We start from the raw sequence: 15,394 nt of genomic DNA on the forward strand, positions 1-15,394 counted from the left end.
TGCCAGATAAGGGTGGGGCTGTCATCTGCTGCTGAGGCAAGTGGAGGGAGGGGTGCCTTCAAGGTGACCTTACGGGGCTGGCACCTTGGAGCCAGGTTCTGCGTGCTTCAAGGGGCTAGCACACACACATGCACTGGCACACACACGTGCATGCACACACACACACATCTAACCCTAGGTTTTCAATCTGAGCACCTGCAGCCCTGCCATGGCCAGCTCTCTAGCAGCATGTCTGCCTTGGATCATGGGGTGACCAGTGCATCTCAAACTACTGCAAAACCTGGGATCAGGATAGGACGGACATTCCAATGCCCTGTTAGGGGCAAGATTCTTGGACCCAGCCCACTATTCCACAGCACTGTGGATCCCACACACACCTATCCTCCCCAAGAAGGGCAGGTGTGCCTGATACTCCCAAGATCTGCCATTGGCTCTGAAGGTGAGAGGCTGCGTGATAGAAAGAGCATGGCCATTGGCTCAGGAGTGGTAACATGCCGGACTCTGGTCATGCTAGATGACTGGTGGCTAAAAGCTCCATATCACGACCAGCTCTAGGCAGTTGTAGTCACTGTATAGAGTGCTGAGCTGAAAAGGATACTGAGGCTGCATCCTGGGCTACACAGGAAAGAGACCATGGTCGGTTAGTAATGTCAGCCATTGGTATGGACTCAGGAAATGGTGGTAGGTACACTATAGGTTCACCAGCCAAGGACTAAGTTTCTCCTAAGTTGAGGTCAGACAAGACCATTTAAACTGATCCCTTTTGACTGGGAAGAAAAGATGGAGGGGAGCCTCACTTTGCCACCTTTCATCTATGAGTGTTGAAGAAAAATGGAAAACTTTAGCTTACTATAGCTAACAGCCAAGGGCACCAAAAGGAGAAGTTGCCACTTCATCCAAAACTCAAGCTGTCACAATCAGTCAAAAAATAGAGAAGAAAACAAATTCTAGCCTAATGGGGAGATAGACACAAAGCCAACTAAGTCCATTGCAGGTCACTCAGTCATCCAACTAGTATTTAATGAGCACCTATTATGTGCCTGGCACCTGGCTGGGTGCTTCAGATTCAAGCAGTACACAGGTCAGGGAAGATGGGATATCTGTCTTCAAGGAGCTAACAATCTAGTGAGGTGGGCAGGGAGTCCAAAGATGTACTAACTCCATAAACAAGTAAACAAATAAATAAACAAGATGTTCAGAGATTGGGATATAAGTGCTGTTTGAAAAAAGTGCATCGGGTAATATGACGTATAGTGAGGTGAATGGCAACTAGGCGCAACCACTCTGAGGAGGAGACTTTTAAGAAAAGATCTAAAGGACGAGAAAGAGGCAGCCATGCTCCATGTACTTTGGCAGGGGGGACTATCATGAATAATAGTATTATGAATATTAACATACAAAGTTTTGTGTGTACATGTGTTTTTATTTTTCTTAGGTAGATACCTAGGAGTACAATTGCTGGATCATATGGCAATTATGTTTAGCTCTGTGAGAACTGCCAGACTGTGTTTACGAAGAACCAGCAGTTTATGAGGGTTCCAATTTCTCCACATCCTCACTAACACTTGGTCTTTTGGAATATAAGCACATCTGTCTTTGATTATAGCCAGCCATGTGTGTGTCAACTGGTATCTCATTGTGGTTTTGATTTGCATTTCTCTGATAACTATGGATTTTGAGCATCTTTTCATGTGCTTATTGGACAGTTGTATCTTCTTTGGAGAAATGTCTACTCAGATCTTTTGTCCATTTTTTAATTGGATTTTCTTTTTGTTGTTGAGTTGCAATAGCTCTTTATATATTCTGGAGTCTCTTATTATATATATGATTCACAAATATTTTCTCCTATTCTATAGGTTGTCTTTTCATCTTCTTGATAGTGTCCTTTGATGCACAAACGTTTTTAATTTTGGTGTTTCTTTTATTTTCTTTTGTTTCTTATGCTGTTGGTGTCATATCTAAGACTCACTTGCCAAATTTAAAATCATAAAGATTCACCCCCATGTTTCCATCTAAGAGTTTTATAGTTTTAGGTCATATATTTAGGTGTTTTGTCCATTTTGAGTTAATTTTGTATATGGTGTGAAGGAGGGATCTAACTTTATTCTTTTGCATGTATTTAGTTATCCCACTACCATTTGTTGAAGACTATTATTCTCCTCATTTAGTTGTCTTTGCACCCTTGGTGAAAATCAATTGACCATAAATATAAGGGTTTATTTCTGTACTTTAATTTAGTCCATTTATCAACATGTCTATTCCTATGCCAGTACTGCACTATCTTGATTACTGTAACTCTACAGTAAGTTTTGAAATCAGGAAGTGTGAATTCTCCAATTTAGTTCTTCTTTTGAGGTTATTTTGGGCCCCTTGAATTTTCATATAAATTTTAGGATCAGCTTGTCAGTTTCTACAAAGAAGTCAGCTGAGACTCTGATCGGGATTGTGTTGAATCTGTAGATCAATTTGTGGAGTACTGTCTTCTTAACAATATGACATGGGGTGTCTCTCCACTTATACAGGTTTTTAATTTTTTTCAAAAATGTTTTAGAATATAAGTTTTTCACTTCTTTTGTTAAATTTACTCCTAACTAGTTCATTCTTAATTTCATTTTAGGTTTGCTCATTGCTATCATATAGATATAGAACTGATTATTGTATATTGGTCTTGTATCCTGTAACCTTGCTGAACTTATTAGTTCTAATGTTTTTTTTTTAATGGATTTCTTAGGATTGTCTATATATCAGATCATGTCACTTGCAAATACAGTTTTACTTCTTTTCTTTTATTGTATTTTCTTGCTTAATTGCTCTGGCTAGAATATCCTGTACAATGTAGAATGGAAGTGGCAAGAGTGGACATGCTTGTCTTCTCCTGATCTTAGGGAAGAAATATCAGTTTTTCACCATTAAGCATGATATTATCTGTGGTTTTAGATGCCTTTTATCAGGTTTAAAAAGTTCCCTTCTATTCTTAGTTTGTTGAGTGTTTTTAACATAAACGGGTGTTGAATTTTGTCAAATGCTTTTATGATCATGTGGGGTTTGCCCTCTAATCTATTAATGTGGCATATCACATCAATAAATTTGGGGAAGTTAAGTTAATCTTGCATTCCTTGGATAAATTTCACCTGGTCATGATGTATAATCCCTTTTATGTACTGCTAGATTCAATTTGCTAGTATTTCGTTGGGGATTTTTGCCTCAATATTCACCAGCAATGTTGGTCTGTAATTTTCTTTTTCTGTGATGTCTTTGTCTGGTTTTGGATAATGCTGGCATTATAGAATGAGATGATAAATGTTCCTTCTTCTATTTTTTAGAAAAGTTTATGAAATTTTGTACTTTTTAAGCTTTTTTATTGTGGCAAAATATATATAACATAAAATTTGCCATTTTAATGATTTTAATTGTACGTTCCAGTGGCACTAAGTACATTCACACTGTTGTGCAACCATCACCACCTTCCATCTCCAGAACTTTTTTCATCTTCTCAAATCGAAGTCTTGTACCCATTAAAGGTATTATTTCTTCTTTAAATGTTTGGTAGAATTTACTAGTGAAACTATCTGGTCCTGAGCTTTTTGGTGTAAAAAGCTTTATGTTACTAATTCACTCTCTTTACTTGTTATAAATCTATTTAGAATTTCTGTTTCTTCTTGAGTTCGTTTCCTTAGTTTTGTGTATTTTTAGGAATTTGTATACATTATATTCAAGTTACTCAGTTTATTGACATACCATTTTTCGTAGTATTCTCTGATAATTCTTATTTCTATGAGGTCTGTAGTAGTGTCCCCTTTCATTTCTGATTCTAGTAGTTTGAGTCTTCTCTATTTTTTCCTTGGTCATTCTAGCTAAAGCCTTGTCCACTTTATGAACCTTTTCAAATAACCAACTTCTGGTTTCATTGATTTTTTTCTACTGTTTTTCTCTTCTCTATTTCACTAATTTTTACCCTAATCTTTATTATTTCCTTCCTTTGGCTTGCTGAGGAATTAGTTTGCTCTCTTCCAGTATCTTAATGCAGAAGATTAGGTTGTTGATTTGAGATTTTTTTTTCTTTTTTCTAATGTAGACATTTGTAACTGTAATTTTCTCTCTAAACACTGGTTTAGCCGCATCCCACATGTTTTGGTGCAATTTCATTTTAACTCATCTCAAAGTATTTCCTAATTTCCCTTAAGATTTTCTCTTTGACTCACTGGTTATTTATTAGTATGTTATTTAATTTCCATGTATTTGTGAATTTCACGAATTTCTTTCTGTTATTAATTTCTAATTTCACTTCTCTGTGATCAGAAAACATATTTTGTACAATTTTAATAATTTCTTATTTCACTTCACTGTGATCAGAAAACATATTTTGTATAATTTTAATAATTTTAAACCTATTGATGCTTGTTTTATGACCTAGCACATTGCTTATCCTGGAAAATGTTCCATGTGCACTTGAGAGGAATCTACATTCTGCTGTTGTAAATGTTGGTTAGCTCTGGTTTTGTAGAGTGTTGTCCAAGTCTTTTATTTCCTTATTGATCTTCTGCCTAGTTTTCCTACACCTTATTGAAAATGGCACATTGAAGTCTTCGGCTATTGTTCTATTGTCTATATATCCCCTCAGTTTGTTAGCCTCTGCTTCACATATTTTGGAACTCTGTTGTTAGGTGCATTTATGTTTAAAATATAACTTCCTGATGGATTAACCCTTTTGTCATTGTAAAATGTCCCTCTTATCTCTAATGACTTTGTTTGTTTTAAAGTCTATTTTTTTCTGATATTATTATAGCCACTGCAGCTTTCTTATGATTGCTATTTGCATGGTGTATCTTTATCTATCCTTTTATTTTCAACTTATGTGTGTCTTTGGTTCTCAAATGAGACTCCTATGAACAGTATATAGTTGGATCTTGTTTTTTTACCCAGTCTGACAATCTCTGCTTTTATATTGGATTGTTTAATCAATTCACATTTACTGTTATCATTGATAAGGTTGGATTTACATCTGCCATGTTACTTTTTGTCTGTATATGTTTCATGTCTTTTTTCTTCCTCTATTTCTCCTTTTTGCTTTAAGTGAATATTTTCTGCTATAATGTTTGAATTCTTTAAATGAGTTTTTCACCATATTTGCTTGAGTGATTCCCTTAGTGGTTGCCCTAGGCCTTACCATGTACATCTTAACTTATCAGAATCTACCTCATGTTTATGCTAATTTCAGTGAAAATTAAGTTAATCCAATTGCTCCTCTATAACTCTATTCCCTCTTCTCTCTTTTAGTGCTATTGTTGTTACACATTAGAGAGCTTCTTGCGCAGCTCCTTATGATTTAGTAGGGAGACCAAGACCCAGAGAGAACCTGGCCCAATTATATACTGGCTGTATGACTGCAGGTGAGTCATTTAATATCTTTGAGCCTCAGTATCCTCACCTGTAAAATAGGGAGAGTCAGATCAACATAGCACCAAGGATGAAGTGAGCTCTGAGCATTGATTCTACACACGGTAGAGGCTTTGAAAATAGTGGCCTGTGTTTGTCTCTCTAAGAATCCCAGGAATCGATTTGCCCCAGCGTTCTCACATCGGAGAGTCAAGAAGCATACATGCCCAGCCAAAGCTGTGGGTTGTTCCTTTTCTCCAACACAAGCCTCTCCAGAAGAGCGTCTTACACTGAACTTCAGCAAACAAAGGCTTGGATCTTAGCCTGGTATGACATACAGACAGTAGGGCCTCTAGGTTAGTTGGCTGCAAGAGCCACAAGCGTGAGCCAGAACTGCCCCCGGGGCACATTCCTAGCCCTAGCTAAGGTCCTGAGTTCACGCTTCATCCTCCTGTTCCTGTCATGGGCTGAGCATGGGTGAGGCTTTTGGGGGCAGTGCTGTGAGGGGATGGGAAGGGGAAAATGACAACAGATGAGTGTCCAGTCTCTGATTGGCAGAGGTTCAGGCCCTCATCTGGGGGTTGGTGGTGAAAACCTCTTTCAGCTACTCTGGCAGGTGATCATCCAAACTCTGTTTACCATCCAAGACAGAGGCTTCATTCCCCTGAGGCAGCTTGAGGCCTACCTCATCTGGTCTCAAATATGGAGCCACTCATTCAATACAGTCATTGGGCACCTTTGGAATACCCAGCCCCAGTGCTGAGCTTGAGGACAAAGAGTGATCAGTCACAAGCCCTGGAAACCACAAGCGATTATTTGCAACAAATGCAAAGCAGGGCTCAGACATGGGCTCTGGGAGGACAGGCAAGGAGACCCCTCTCTAAACAGAGCCAAGGAATGATGTGACCTCCCTTCATGCTTGCCCCTGACCCTATGGTGTGTTGAGTGTCTGAAGGTGGCTTCCTACTGCTGTCCAGAAATGGGTCTGGCAGCCTCAGGAAGGGCTTATGCCTAGGGCAGGGGATGCTGGGGAGTGAGCCCTACACTTTGAAGCCAAACCTGGTTTCTAGCTTGGCTCTGTCATGGAGTAATGGGGTGACTGTGCGCTGGTTGCTTAATAGCACTGAGCCTTAGTCCACAAATCTGTAAAAGTCTGCACATCTGCATCACCACCCTGGCCTAGTTGGAGGGAACTGAGTGGCATTCCTAGGCACTCACTAATGAGGTGCTAGCTATCCCTGAGCAAGGCAGCAGGTGCATGTGGCTTCTCCTGGCTGCCTTTGAACCCTCCATAGGACTTCAGCCCACAAGGCCCTGTCGTCATTTCCTATAGGAGGACAAAGTTACCACAATTCCCAGGAGCTCTCAGAGATCCAGCTGTTAGTCCCACAGGAGTTTACTCTCCTTGCTCCTGCCACATCATACCCTTCCTGGAAGTCCCCTCCAATTCCTCTGCATCTTTGTCCTTGCTCTTCCTCTGCCTGGAATGCCTCCCCAGCCTTCCCTGAGCCAACATGTTCTCATCCTCTGAGATCACCTTGGCTTCACCTCCTCTCGGAAGCTTTCCCTGATCTGATCCACCCGCCTTGACCTGTCTGGGTCAGTTGCAGCCCACAGCCCCAGGCCTGCCTGAGGCCAGTAGTGTTTGTTCTTATACTCCATCCCCCTGTGCATTCCCTGCCCCTTCCCAAGACCTTGGTAAAGTCATGTTGACCTTTCAACCTCATTTCTTGGTGGAGTAGAGTCTTTATCTAGCACTGAGAGTCTTGGACTCAAGCCTCAGCTCTGCCACTCATTTGCTGTGTGACCTTGGGCAAGTCCATTGTCCTCTCTGAGTTCCACTTTTCCTATCTGTCAGTTAGTCGAGCTCCTGGAGCAGAAGCTTCAGAGGAGAGGAGGGACCATCGGCCCCCAGTACAAAAGGCTGCTGCAGGCAGTAGGGCAGGGCACTGCTCCCCTCCAACCTGGCAGGAGCAGCCAGGATAAAATCTATGCACCTGACCCCAGACTGTCCTCTGTTATTTAGGGGTGAGTTACCCAGAGTAGCAGGGGTGGAGTGGAGGAGGAAAGTGTGTGGCAGGCCTTGGCCCCAGCTCAGTGTTCTCTTTCTCTGTCCACAGTAGCACGATACAACCGCACCACCTACTTCTACCCCACATTCTCAGAAGGCCCAGAGCACAGCCATCTGCTCGTGTCTCCTGTGCTGGTGACAAGTGCTGACATAGGTGTGGTCATCATCCTCTCCTGCATCACCATCATCGTGGGCAGTATCCACAGGTACAGGCAGGCCCGGCTCCAGCAGCACCGCCACCACCATCACTGCGGCCACCACCAACACCACCGCCACCACCACCGAAACCAAGAGTACGAGCACGGTTACGGTGAGCTGCTGCCCACCCTGGGGCCCTGGGACCCTTGTCCAATTGTGATTGCAACGCGGGTGGCATCAAGGAGATGGCGCTCTTCCATGGGTAGGGCAGGGTGGTCAGGGAAGGCATCCTAGAAGTAATGGGTGCTCAGGAAAAGCTCACAGGTGCCCACCATAATATATTCAGTGGCACGAGAAGCCCCATTGTCTGCCAAGAGAGGAACTCAGAGTGAGGCTGAAGGTTGGAGGGACAGTGTGTTTCTACTCCCCAGTCCCTGTCGCTATTGGTCTAGGCTGTAGCAACAGCTGACCCAGCTGGTGCCTGGACAGAGGGATGGATGGAGAGATGGTTGGGTGGACGGGATGAGAGGATAAATGGATAGATGGAAGAATGGACGAATGGAGGGATAGAGGGACATACAGATGGATGGATTCAGTGGTGGATGGATGTGTGAGTGGATAGATCTATGGGATGGATGGATGGATGGATGGATGGATGGATGGATGGATGAATGGATGGATGCGTACTTCTCCATCCACTCTGTCATCCACTTACCCTACTCCACACGGAAAGATCTGCTATACTCTTTCAATATGACCCCTTTTGGCAGCGTGATGGATCTTTCCCAGATGTCTGAGTCGGATCTGGTAGCTCAAAAACGAAAGCCGATTCTCTTTTTCAACCAAGCCGCGTCCGCCCTCGCCTCCTGCAGCCCGGTGGAGGTGCCCGACCCCTACTCCACACAGACGGATCAGCTGTCCTCTTTCCAAATCATCCTTGTTGGGAGCGTGATGGATCTTTTTCAGATGTGTGAGTTGGATTTGCAAGCTCAGCCCAAAGCGGATTCTCTTTCTCAACCAAACCACGTCCAAGCTCGACTCCTGCTGGCTGGTGGAGGTGTCCGATAGTGACTCTTTCTTCTACTCTCAAAAGTCAAAAAGCTTCCTCATGGGTGAAGACAGCAGGTCAGAGGCCAATCCCCTCACCTGGCCGCTCGGCTCTTACCCACTTCTGAAGGCGATATGAGCGGATATTACTTGGTACTGTTTCGGAGAAGCCAACCTCTCTACCACAACAGCACCACTCAAAAGCCTCCCGTTCGGATCGGTAATCAAGCGGCAGGTCTAAGCACAACTGAGCATGTGCACACAGCCCTGGCGCCGAAGAGTTCTAAGAGGTCTCCTGCGGGGCCGCGGGTTGACCAATGGTTGCTGAGTGACGTCAGCAGTCACTTGGGAGACTGAAAGTTGGTTCTAATGCGCTATTCCTTGCCATGGCTACAGATCAGTTCTTTCCTAAGTTTGGGCCTGGTTCCGCCCCCTACTTTTCATTCCACTCTGTCATCCTCGTCCCCTACTCCACACGGAAGGATCAGCTTTCCTCTTTCCACATCACTCAGGCCAGGGTGCAGAGGCTGTGCTGGGGGCAAGTGGCAGTCAGAAGACCTCCTGCAGAAGGAAGGTAGCCTAGCGCTTAAAAGGAATTAAAGCATTCGCCTAGGGAACACAGCTAGAAAGGGCATTCCAGGCAGAGGAAACAGCCTGTGCAAAAAGACTGCTGGCAAGAGGAAACACATTGTACATTCCAGAAACTTCTGGCTCTCCTCATGCCTGGAAGCGTCAGAGAGGAGGAGGAGAAGAGAGAGAGCTAGAGGTGTTGGCAGGGGACACACTGTGCTGGCCTTAAAGGCTGCAGGGAGTAGGGAATCAGGACGGAGTGGTCAGCTGAGGAGCAGCTGTAAGGGGAATGGAGACTAGGGATGCTTTTGGCAGAACCCCAAGGTGAGGAGAGCAGGTGTGAGACCCAGAGGAGCAGGTCCCAGGGCCGAACTGAGCCACAAACCAGGAGAAAGCACCAAGGGACAGTTTATAGCTGCCTGGACAAACCCCATCCCTGAGGCTCCCAGGGCCTCACTCTTTGTCTGTGGCTGCCAAGGCCCAGCTATAAATGCTGCGGCTCACGCAGAAAGTTTGACAGTCCAGAAAAAAATTGGGGGTCACTGGGTCCCACACCTGTCCTAGACTGAGACTCAAAGTGTGGGTTAGGCAGGCAGCAAGGGGAGCTGCCCAAGGCCACACATGGAGCTGGGCTCCAGCTCCGCACCTTCCTGCAGACACACCTCCTGCAAGTTCGGGGCCATCTTCTCCCATGCCCTTCCCCAAATCCCTGACCCAGCCTCTGGGGCAGAGTCCAGAACCCACGGAAGTCTGAGCTGGGACTAAACATCCTGTCTCACTGGAGCTGAGCTCAGCTGCCAGATCTCATCCTAGCTGAAGGCAGGTGTGCTGGTGGGGAGCAGAGGGGGCAGCCCTGTGTGGAAGAGCCTCTGTGGGGGTTGGCATGGTCAGGTGCTTGTGAAGACACATTTGAGGGTGTTGGGGGTCCATGTGGCCTGAGGATGTCATGTGTATATCCCTGACCTGGAACATTTTCTACCTCACCCCCAGAACCGTCCAGCCTGTTCAACAACCTCTGAAAGCCCAGACTTGACTCCTAGAATCCAAGGCTTGAGTAAGCTCTGGTCAGTTCAAGGGACAGGGGACTGCCCACTGGTCAGGAGCAGGACCAGCCCAGGGGCATTGGCCAGGCTGCCCCACTAAGGGGTTCGCAGTTGGTCCAGAATTCCTATGATTTATTTAGCAACAATGCCAGGTCTTCTTCCATTCCCTTCCTCCATCTTCCCTTGTGCCCCTAGCCCCTCCTTTTGATGCTGTAATTTAGAGAGTACAGACCTGAGCCAAAATCACAACCCCTTTGAGGTCATATCCCAGAGACAGACATGGGTCCACAAAGAGAAAGGGACCAAATGGAGCTTTTCCTGATGTCCCACAGTGGGTCAATAAGAGACAGAACTCCTTCCTGGGACTGCACCCTCCGACCAATCTTGGCCCTTCCCCTCCACACTCTTGCAAAGGTTCCTATATTCCTCTGTCAGAGTACATGTCGCAGTTTAAAACTGTGCACTTTTTGCCACATGATCAGCGTTCATCTCCCCCCAGAGGTGGAGCCTGTGTTTGCTCCCCTCCTGTAGTTCAGTGCCTCACACATAGTAGGCACGCAATAAATGTTTCTTGAGTGACCGTGTCATTCCAGAGCTCTAGACAGGTCTTCAGGGAAGTGGTGACATGTGACCTCAATCCAGGCAGAGTAGAGAGCAGTAAGTGCCAAGACCAAGACGACATGACCCAGCCTGGCAGGGCAGGGGTGATGAGCTTCCCAGAGAGTTAACCTCCTATGGGCTGGGTCTTATCAAGCACCTGGAGACCAGACTGGTAAGTGGAAAGGAGCAGACGGAGCCACAGGACCCCTGTTTTGTCCCCTTGGCTGCCCAGTTGGCTTGACCTTCAGAGCCACCCCTCAGTCCCCAGACTGGCTCAGGTGTCTTGACTCTGACCCCAGTGGACCCACCCACTGTAGATACAGACCTGGACCCCAGGACCCTGCAAGGTCTCGACCCCAATCTGAGGATGGCTGAGCCCAGCTGTCCCCCGGATTCTCCAAGGCACCCCTCCCCCTAATCCTGGGCTCCATGCCCACTCACCAGAGGCTTTGTGCCACACACTCCATCCTCTAATTTAGGGTCCTCTGGATCTTCCCAGACTAACCGAGGGCACAGAGGGCCAACTCTCATCTACTTGGAACTATGCCCAAAGCCTCTAACATGGCTCCATGGAGAGGGACATCATCAAGTGTCCTGAATGACAGGGACAGGGGCAGGCACCTGGCCTCTGAGTGCCCAGCACCCACACCTGAGTGGCTAAGGCCTCCTCATTCACCACCGTGGTCAGACAAGTTCCAGGGCTGCTCAGCTGGGGATTTTCAAGCACAGAAATCATTTTCAAAATCCTCAGAAACTCTGATGTCTGTGGTTCTCAAATCCATCCAGAAACAGCCTGAGTCTGTCCAAAAACTGGCGAGGACAACCAAGAAACCCAAATCTTAGTTGTTGGAAGGAAAGGGGCTAAGTCTTACCCCACCCATGGCTCTGACCACGCCCTCAGGGGCTGCAGCCAAGGGAAATTCTTTTTCCAGCTGTGGCTACAGCAAATCATGCCAGGTTATCTACTCTCCATCAGTAGAAGGAAGAACAATATTCTGACAAAACCCTTCCTCTCAGCCCCCGTTTTGGTGGCCAAATTTCTAACACAAAAGGCAAAAGACACAAATGAATGTGGCTTTTCAGATGAAAAGGTCCCACATGTCCCTCTGACATTGAGTGTAGAAGAATCCCAGGATTTAGAAAAAGATACATATGGTGAGGGTTCCAGCTCTACCACTATGAGCTGTTTGTCTCTGAGCCTCAGTTTTCTCTTCTGAGAACTGGGAATGTTAATTTCTACATCCTGGGGATGCTGGGGATAATGTGAAAATTAAGTGAGGTTGTGTCTATGACAGCTGAGCATCAAGAACAGTTTATTATTATTATAGAGAGAGGGCGGCATGATGCAAAAAGCACTATTTTGGGTGAAAGGCGGCTTCATTCAAATCCTGGCTCCATCTCTTGCTGCTGTGTGACCTGGGATGACTTACTCCACCTCTCTGGGCCTCCCTTTCCTCATCTGCAAAATGGGATTACTGACAACTACCTCACAGGATTGTTGCAAGGTTTAAATGAAACAACATGGGCCTCAGAGGAGGCTCTCAAGGGTGCTGGTCCCCCTCCACCACCCAGGCAAGAAAGGGTGCTACAGGCTCCAGCACAGGGGTAGAGACAGGATTATTGTATCCCCACCTCCCAAAAGCCCCTGTCTCCAAGTTCCTGCCTCCTCACTAACAGCTGACTGACAAGAGAGCTAAGCATGCAGACCTCCCCCACCACAGCAAGTGACACACTGGTGACATGGGGTGATTCAACGAGAGCCAGGGCAGTCCCATCAGAGGGCAGGAGCTTGAAGGTGACCCATGTGTGCCAACGGATTTCCCTCCAGGGCTCACAGCAGGGCCTCTGCTAGACATGGAATAGAATCCAAGGGGGGTTTCTTATTCAGGGAACATTTTGTTTGTGGGGCCAGCCCAAGCCCACCAAGAGGTCAGTGTCCCCCAGGAGCCATGTGATCATAGCCTGTGAATGTGGCCTCTGCGTTATTGAAGTCCAGTGTAGTTATTTACTCATCAGCCCTGGGGAACCGTAGCCCATCCAAGCAGACCCCCGCAAAGAGAAACACGTGCTCCTGTTCACTCTGTTGGATGGGGTCCCCGGCAGGAAGCAGAGTTTACGAAGGGGCTGCTTACAGAGGAGTGAACTCAGTTAAGGGAACAAATGGGAGGTTGAGGCAACCCAAGACCAGCAACAGTAGAAAGCCGTTACCAACCCACAGACGATGGGACACAGGGGAAGGCATTTCTAGGACCCAGTAAGGGACAAAACAATAGAGGGCCTGGCCAACAGGACTGGCATCACAGAGAAATGCAGCCACAGCAGCAAATGTGGGCCAGCGCAGAGAGGAGCAGGAAAGAAATACCCACTTTTCTCCTCCCATCCTCAAGTGTCTGCTGGATCCCCTGCTGCCAAACCTACCCAGAAACCAGGCCAGGAGCCGCAGCGGCAGCCCCCTTGACACAGGGCAGAGGCTGGTGGGGGCTGAGGGGGAGTGCATCTCAGAGGGTGGGAAGGGAAAACAGAATGGCCTGCAAATCCCACAACCAAATGACTGGGCATTAAGGAACAAGAAAGGTCAACAACCCATTCAGCGTGGCAGGACTAGAGAGTCAGTAAAGATTCGTGCATGTTTGGTTTCATTTTGAGCTACTGTTTATTGGTCACGTTGCAAATACTTTTTAATACAGACCTGAAGACAACCTTGAGAGGTAGATACTAGTGTTCCCATTGTACGATGATGACACTGAGGCTCAGAGAGGCGAAGTGTCTGGCCCACAGCAGCACAGCAACAAACAGTGCCACTGAGACTCCATACACCGAAGAGCTTACGATCATAACCGTCACCTGCACTGTGTGAGCCTGAAAAGAGCCCTGTGTGACTTGTGTCCCTGTGGAAAGATGCAGACAGGGACGAGAGGGCAAGAAGTTCTGCAAACAGGGGAGGCAGCTACAATTTAGTCCTCACAGTGGGGCCTGGGCATACCAGGGTTGCGGTGGAAGGTGCACAGGGCTGCGCAGGGATGGAAAGTGGGACCAAGGATGGCTCTGCAGAGGAGGGCATTGAGCTCAACCCTGAAGTTCACAGACAGAGAAGGGGCAGGACCCTGGTGGCTGTCCTGGCCACCTCTTTTCTCTAGCTCCCTGCTATCCATAGTATTCTCACATAGCCTCATGGTTTAAACACTGTCCACATGCAGCAAGCACCCCCAGGATCCAGGCCAGGTCTCCAGCAGATGCTGGCCACAGTCACAGAGATGTTTAATGAGCAACTCCAACCTAACACAGCCCACTCAGAACTTCTGGCTTCTTCCCCACCAAATGTGCCACCACCGGCCTCCAGGTTTCCACATCTTAGTAAAGTCCCCGCTGTCCCCACAGATGCTCAGGCCAAAGGCTGGGGAGCCATCCTTGCTTCCTCTCCAAATCTCACTCCCTACATCCCGTCAATGAGCAAGTCCCATTAACTCCACCTCAGAAACAGATCTCCTATAGGCCATCTCCTATAAACTCAGTCTGGGTCATCATCAACTCTCGCCTGGGATGGAAGTGACAGCCTCCTCACTGGTCTTCCATGCCCACCCTTGACCCCTCACCAGCCACTCCCCTCACCGTAGCTGGGATCTCTTTGGATCAGTTCACATCACTTTTCCCCAGGCCCTGTCCTACAAGGCCCTGCACAGCCCAACTGCATTCATTTCCTATGGCTGCTGTGACAACCTACCACAAAGTTGGGGGCTTAAAGCAGCAACAATTTATTTGTTTATTGACTTACGGTTGTGGAGGTCAGCAGTACTGAATAGCGCTCAGGTGCTACAATCTGGGCTGCATTCCTTCTGGAGTCTAATCCATGTCCTTGCCTTTTCCACATCTCGAGCCACCTGCATTCCTTGGATTGTAGCCTCACGTTGCTTCAGCCTCCTGTCATCACCTCTTCTCTTTCCTGATTCTGACCCTCTTGCCTCCATCTTCTGAGGACCCTGTGAGTACATTGAGACCACCCCACATATTAATAGGTTCCAGGGATTAGGATGTGGATATTCAGCCTATCTCACTGACCCAGCCACTTCTTGCACCCCAGCCCCTGTTGCTCGTTTCTATCTGACCCGGGACTTCTTTTGCTCCTCAAACTTACTAACCATTCTTCCACCTCAGGTCCTTTGCACAGGCTGGTGCTGCTGCCTGGAATTCCCTTTCTTCCCCTGGCATTCCTATGGCTGACACTCAGGCGGTGGCTGAAGGGTCAGCTCTCCCAGAGGCCTTCTTTAACCTCGTAGTCTCCGCCAGCTGCCACCGCTCTCTGTGGCAGCCCCATCATCATTCCCTGAACACTCTGATCACCAGCTGATGTTTTTCCTTCTACTTGTGTTCCTGTTGTTCCCACTATAGCATGCACTCCCTGAAGGCAGGTCCCATCATTTCGCTCTCTGCTGCATCCCACTGCCCAGCATGGAGCCTGCCACACAGTAGGCACCCAACAGCCACCAGCTCAGAGCTTGGGCTGTCACCCTTCCTGCCCAGAAGTCTAAGAACTTTCTCTCTCCCTGTTCCT

Source organism: Cynocephalus volans, chromosome 10, assembly GCF_027409185.1.
Source record: "Cynocephalus volans isolate mCynVol1 chromosome 10, mCynVol1.pri, whole genome shotgun sequence".
NCBI lineage: Eukaryota > Metazoa > Chordata > Mammalia > Dermoptera > Cynocephalidae > Cynocephalus > Cynocephalus volans.